This window comes from Pteropus medius, unplaced genomic scaffold, assembly GCF_902729225.1.
Source record: "Pteropus medius unplaced genomic scaffold, Ma_sr-lr_union100, whole genome shotgun sequence".
NCBI lineage: Eukaryota > Metazoa > Chordata > Mammalia > Chiroptera > Pteropodidae > Pteropus > Pteropus medius.
Window position 1 is genome coordinate 1,691,779 of NW_024350324.1, and position 6,268 is coordinate 1,698,046.

The window sequence follows — 6,268 nt, forward strand, 5'->3', positions numbered from 1 at the left end:
ATACCACATCCAGCCAGAGCAGGAGGCAGGAAAAGCCCTCGCCAAGAGTGAGTTACAGCCTGGGCAGCCCAGCACAACGTTCTCATTTCCCCTAGCTAACTCGTTTGCCACCCAGGGAGCTTCAAGCTCCACCTCTCTGGGCCTCGGTTTCCCCATCTGCAAAATCCAGGCAGAAGCTGCAAAATGGAGGAAGGGGCTTAGCTTCTAAGCTCTCTCCTCCCACTATACAGAAAAGCTCAGCCTAGGGCTGGGGTTTTATGATGTGGATTTTTTTTTTTTTTTAAAGGAAAAAGCTGCGAAGCAGCGCTGGGACCTGGGATTGCTCAGACCACCTTAAATAAGCCTCGCCGCCCCAGCTACTGTGGAAATTCCTTTCTCCGCGGTGGTTGGCTGGGCGCGCCAGCCAATCCGCCCGCGGCGCTCCCACATGGGTCCGTGACGTCACAATGACCGTTGACCAATGGGGATCTGGGAGAAGGCAACCAATGGCAGGAGACACTAAGATCGTCCGGGCCAATCGGAAGGCGGCGAGGAGCTCCCAGCGGGGTACGGAGAGTATAGATCCCCCCTCCCTAAGAGAAGCTGAGACCCTCGTGGATGCCCGAACCTGGCCGGAGTGGAGGGGGGATCGGCCCAGTTAGTATCCAGAAACGGAGAAGCAAGCCACGCTCTGAGCCTGGCGGGAGCCCCACGTCCAACAGACTACCTTGCAAAAGCACGGCCAGCCGGCGGGGCCGACTGGGTGCCTTTCGCCCTATTTCACCCGTAGCGAAACTGAGGTAGAGAGACATTAAGTCGTGCTAGACCCCCTGGGAGAGGGGATGAGAGTCTCGTCGGAGCCCGGAGGCTCCTAACCGCTCAGTTTTGGTGCCCAGGTGAGATGGGGGAGGGATGAGCCGATGTGTAGGCGAGGGGAGGGGGTTGCGCGTCCCCGTGCCTCAGTTTCCCCGAGCGCGAAAGAAAGAGGATAGGGGAGCAGGGCTTCTCAGTAAGACTACGATCCCCAGAAGCTCGCGCGCGGGCTGTCAATCAAAGTAACGTGGGGCCCTCTCCGGCCCGCGCTCCCCCGCCCGCCGCCTCGCTCCTGCCAGCTCCCGCTCCCTTCCCGCCGGCTCTGGGCCCGGCGCGGTATAATTACAGCCCATTGATCCGACCCGGGCCGGGAAAGCGGCTCCCTCGGGGAGGCCAAGCCTTTGGCTTCCGACATCGCCAACCTCTGCCTACCGCCCCCCCAGCAGAGTTGCTGGGCCACCAGCCAGGCCTGTCCCCTCCTGCCGGTTAAGGCTCGCGGGTGACCTCAGAGCCTCGGTTCCCTGCCACGGTTGGCGGTGAGCCCCCCGGAAAAATCACACACACGTTTCTTTCCCCCCCAGGAATATGGGGAGCCCTCCCGCCATGTTCTAGCGCCCCCCACTGCCTCACGTGACCTTGAGACTCTCGAGGGCCTCTCTCTGGGCCTCAATTTACGAACCTGTATAGTGAGATGGTTGTACAAGACTTATTCATGAAACCAGTGTTTTTTCCTGTCCCACGTGTGAGCAGCCTGGGCTAGGCTATGCCGGGGACTCAAGGAGAGTCCCCAAGTTTGAGGAAGTGAGGGGAGACCGAGCAGAACCCTGTCAACCCCCTGTGGTCAGGGCTGGGGTAGAGGGCGGGGCCAGGGCCAAGCCAAGAGTGAGGCCTCTGCTTGGGAAGTCGGCAAGGCTTCCTAGATATCAGGTTGGGCGGGTGTTGAAATGGGGGTTCTGCGGAATGCATAGGAGTTGCCTCATTTAAGCAGTGCATTTGTATCACCCTAACCCAAAGTGGACAAAGTGGGTCCCTTACGTCCTCCTTCAGGATTGAGGAGCCATGAACTCTGACCTCTGGCCTTGCGGGGTGGACCTCAACATTACCTGGCTGTGAAGTGGGGAGAGGCGTGCACACCCATGCACTGACCCCTCTGCCCACGTTCACCAGGGTAAGTCAGCATAGGCTCAGCAGCAGGAGGCGCTCCAGGCTCTCCCTGGGTAAGAGCTGGGCAGCTCAGGGGAGCAAAGAAGGGGCGACAAGGAGCCCAGTATGGACTTGGGCTTGAGCAAGTGAGGCTGATAATAGAATCTTCAAGTAAGTTGAGTCCTATAAAGTACTTAACACTATTTGTTGTAAATGCTCAGTAAGGGGCAGCCATTTGTACTCCCAGCATGCCCAAAGAGCCCTTCTCTCCCACCCCAGCCTCTCACCCCTCCGCTGGGGTAGGCATTCACTCTCCGTTCCTCTCACACCTTTGATCGCCCATTAGAACGTGAATCAGGTACCATCCTTCCCTCTGCTCAAGCACCTTCCATAGCTCCCCATTACCCTCGGAATAAAATGCAAACTCTCCACTTCTGTCTACACGGTCTGACCCTCCTCTCACCTCCTCCCTCTCTCCCCTTCACATGCTCCCCTCCAGCCACATGGGTCTCCTGCCTGACCTGACCTTCCAACACACCAGGTGCTTGCTGCCTCAGGGCCTTTGCATGTGCCGTTGTTGCCTCTGTCTGGTTTCTCTCCCCATCTTGGATTTAACCATAGCCTAGCAAGACCTGGGCTGGCCACGCTGGCTGCAGTAGTCCCCCACCTCTCGGCCTGGTCAGCCTCTCTCATCTCATTTCTTTCAGAAGCCTCGTGACTCTCCAAACGCTTATGATGTATTTGTTCGTGTGTCTGCTCAGGCCCAACATAGTGCCTGCTCCATGTATTTGTGGGGAGTGTAAAAGGACAAGCGTGCAGGGGGACAGGATCTTGCCCAGATCATCCAACGTGGGGCAGGGCCCCGGGGCCCGTGACAGGCTGCCCAGCGCCAACCCAGCCTGCAGGGCCCTGATGCAGTCTAAGGTCACACTATCCTGATGGCCTGGGTTCAAATCCCAATTTGACTATGTTACTGCGATTCTGTAAAATGAGGGTTATGATAGGAACTTCTCCATCCCATTGTCATGGGATCAGATAGCTCAATAGATGAGCTGGCTTAAGCTATTACTGTGTGGGCCTGTGTGGGGTGGGGGTGGGGCTGGAGCGGGCACCAAAAGGCATCCCCTGTTTTTAAAGCCTCCGGGGTCTCCTGGTCATCACTTCTATCTATCCCAGACTCCACCCCACCCCACCCACGCCCCTCCATCCCAAGCCTGGGCCTCACCCTCCGTACCTTTTGTCCTGGCATCCTCGCGAGACCCCAGACTGGCCCAGTCCCTGGTAGACACTGGGTGTAGGTGAAACAGACCATGCCCCACTATGGTGAATCTTACTCCTCCAGCTTCCGGTTTATGCTGAGACCTTTCATTCTCTCTGGGTCTCAGTTTTCTCATCCGGAAAAGGGGCTAGCCCTTGATAATGGTAACTGTCGCAGTTATTATTCCTGGGCTAGCTGGTTTATTCTCGACCTTGTGTTTGATGGTCACTCTGCCTCCAAGTAGCCCAGCAGCCAGCCCTGCTTCCAGGCTTCTGTCCTAGCTGGTCCTAGCTGGTCCCTCCGGTCCCTCCCCCTCCACCTGAAACACCCTCCCCGGCTGCAGCCATCTCCTCCTGCATGGCAGGCTCCTTCTGTCACCCAGGTCTCAGCTCAAATGTCACCTCCTCAGAGGGACCTCCTATCTTCTGTCATTCTGTCTCCTGCTCCTCCCTGCTGGATTTTTTTTTTTCCTAGCACTTGACTGTTCTCTGAAATTACCTTATTTGCTAGTTTATTTGTTGTTTGTCTGCCCCAGACACAGTGGGCTCCGTGACGGTGGAGAAGGGTCCACATCAGGTCTCTGGGCACCCAACACAGCGGCTGGCACGAAGCAGTATATTCCGGCTGATGGTCAGTCTGGCCCAGAGATGCCTAGAAACTTGTCCAAGGTCACCCAGCCTCCCGCTCTCCAGGTGGGCGACCTGCGGCTGCCATTCAGGGGCCCCGGGGTCACCTGCTCCCGGTGTCCCAGGCCCAGCCTGGCAAAATGCCAGTTTGCCCGCCCCCTCCTCCCCCGCAGCCAAGATTACCCAGGAGCCGGCCTAGCCCGTTACCCAACAGGCGGGGTGAGGCCCAGCGGGGGACCGGAGCGCGGGCTCCGCCCCTCCCCGCGCCGGGATCCGAGAGGCGGAGAGGGGAAGACGAGGGGGAGAGGGGAGGAGGAATGGAGGGGGCAAAGCGGGAGGAGGCAGCGGCGAGGAGCAGAGAGGGAGGGCGGAGGGTCAAAGGCGGGGGAGGGGCGGGCTTCCAGGCCTGGCAGGCGCCCAGCCACAGGGCCTGGCGGGGGCGGGGGCCTGGGCGGCTGGGAGAGGCTGGTGGGGGGAGGCGAGAGGGCGGGGGAGACCAGCGAGGTCGACCGAGGCGGGGTTGCCGGGGAGGGGAGCACAGAACGGGGACTCTTGGAAAGAACCGGAGGGAGAGATGGAGGGAGGAGAGATAAGTCCAGAAAGACCCTGAAGGAGAGAGAAAAATCAGTGGCAGGAAGGAGAAAGAAGAGACGCAAACCTAGAGACTCAGAGCCGCAGAGGCCCTCAGAGCCGGGTCCCCGGGAGGCTAGCAGGAATTCGGGGGGCATGCAGCTCCCTCCTGCAGCCCCAGATGTCAGAAAACAACTAAATACCTCCACAGCCTCCTCCTGAACCCCTGCCTCAGTCTCCCTCCAGCCTGGCTCCTCAGCCCCCCCAACCCCCAGAAGATCTCTGGGTGCGTGCTTTGCCCCAGCCCGAACTCCTCCCATGGCTCCCTGAGGCCCCACCCCCCCAGGCAGGGTCCCTCAGGGCAGGCTCAGGCCCACCCATCTCGCTAGTCTGGCTGCCATTTCCTTACTCTCTCTGTCTTCACTGAACACCTACTGTGTGCCTCAGACAATTGTAAGCTAAGCCCTGGGAATTCGGGAGTAACTAAAAGGGACCGAATCTTTGTTGTCACAGAAGGAATTTGTAGCAAGTGGGGAAAGCCGAGAATGAGAAAATCTCTGTTGATTTAAGTTTTGCGTAAAGATCAAGGCTGCGAAGATAAAGCAAGCTGGAGGGAGGTGGCGATGGCAGGGAGTGAGGTGGCTCTGGGGACAGTGTGTGCCAGGCAGAGGGAAAGGCCTTGCAGAGGTGAGACCCTCCCTGGTCACCCTTGGGCACGGAGAAGAGGCCAAGCATGGTGAAGGTGAAGGCCATGAGAGGGGGTGGCCGTCAGCACTGGGTCCAGAAGCTTCTCTTTATCTTCTGCCCAATGGCTAAGATCCTGGACCCCGGCTCTAGGACCTTCCTGCCTCAGAAGCCAGATTCCACGGCTGTGTGCCCTTGGGCGAGTCACTGGGAGTGTCAAGCCTCAGTTTCCTTTTCCGTGACCCAGTCCTTCCTTCACGGGCATTTTCAAGAATTAGCTAAGAGCTGCAGTCGAAGCCCTGAGCCAAGGCCAGAGTGTAACAGGTGTTCGGCAAGTCGCAGCCGTCTGTTACCTCAGCGACCTGGTCTTCCCTCCACTTAGTCCTGGCTGCTCCAAGTGGGGCCAAGAGCTCTGCCAATCCGGGGCAGGAGACCCGGCTGTGGCTCTGCCTTACTTTGTGACTTGGACAATTTTCTGCCCTTCCTTGGGCCTCAGCGTCCCCCTCTGTGCAACAAGGAGAGCGGGAGATCATTTTGAGGTCCCCGAGGTCCCTGAGGTCCCCGGTTCCAGGGTCACTGCAGCATGCCTCCTTTGTTTCCGCTCCAAGTCCACGGTCAAGCCGCAAACACCTAGACCCCCCCCAGGAAGGAGGAAGGCCACGCAGATGTTTCAGGCAGCAGGTGTACCTGGCCACCCTGGACTGAATGTTTAATGTGTCACATCCTAGTTACAGCTCATATTCCAAAGGTGTCCTCACGGCCCTGCTGAGCCTTGGGGGCCAAACCCTGAGGAGGGCGGAGGCCGGAGCCTGGCCCTGAACAGCAGGGGTACTCGTGGTTGCCAGGAGTCCCCTTGGGGTGCAGGAGAACGGTGTGGGGACTGGGCAGGGTCACTCAGGCCACTGAGGCCCATGGGATTCTCCAACGCTGAGGACTTTAGAGCCAGCGTAAGGGCGTGGATGGAGAAACAGGCACAGAGAGATCTAGAAAGACCCTTGGGAAGGGGGAGGTCGGAGAAGGGGAGGGGTCTTGGAGAAGGGAAGAAGCCTGGGAGGAGGACGGGGTAGTCAGAAAGGGATGGGTTCACCCCAGTCCCCGCCGCTCCCCTCCCGTAAAGTCACCGGCCCAAGGAGCTGGGAGCGTCGCTCCTCCTCCCTGAGCCCCACCCCTCCCCGTCGCCTACCCCCTCCCTATT

At 59.1% G+C, this 6,268-nt stretch overlaps 1 protein-coding gene and 1 long non-coding RNA gene across 7 annotated transcripts in view; one reads left to right on the forward strand and one right to left on the reverse strand.

Annotated features, from left to right (window-relative positions):
* Positions 1 to 6,268, reverse strand: part of TLE2 (TLE family member 2, transcriptional corepressor) — a 39,699-nt gene that overhangs the window by 22,187 nt on the left and 11,244 nt on the right. The gene's annotated exons all lie outside the window — the stretch shown is intronic.
* Positions 525 to 6,268, forward strand: part of LOC120583756 (uncharacterized) — a 7,999-nt gene continuing 2,255 nt past the window's right edge. Inside the window, exon 1 of one of the 2 annotated variants that reach the window (XR_005647865.1) lies at positions 525 to 875. This is a non-coding gene — a long non-coding RNA (uncharacterized LOC120583756). Of the gene's footprint in view, positions 876 to 5,338; positions 5,755 to 6,268 lie in introns of those variants that run through there. The other variant, XR_005647866.1, reaches the window with a different exon arrangement.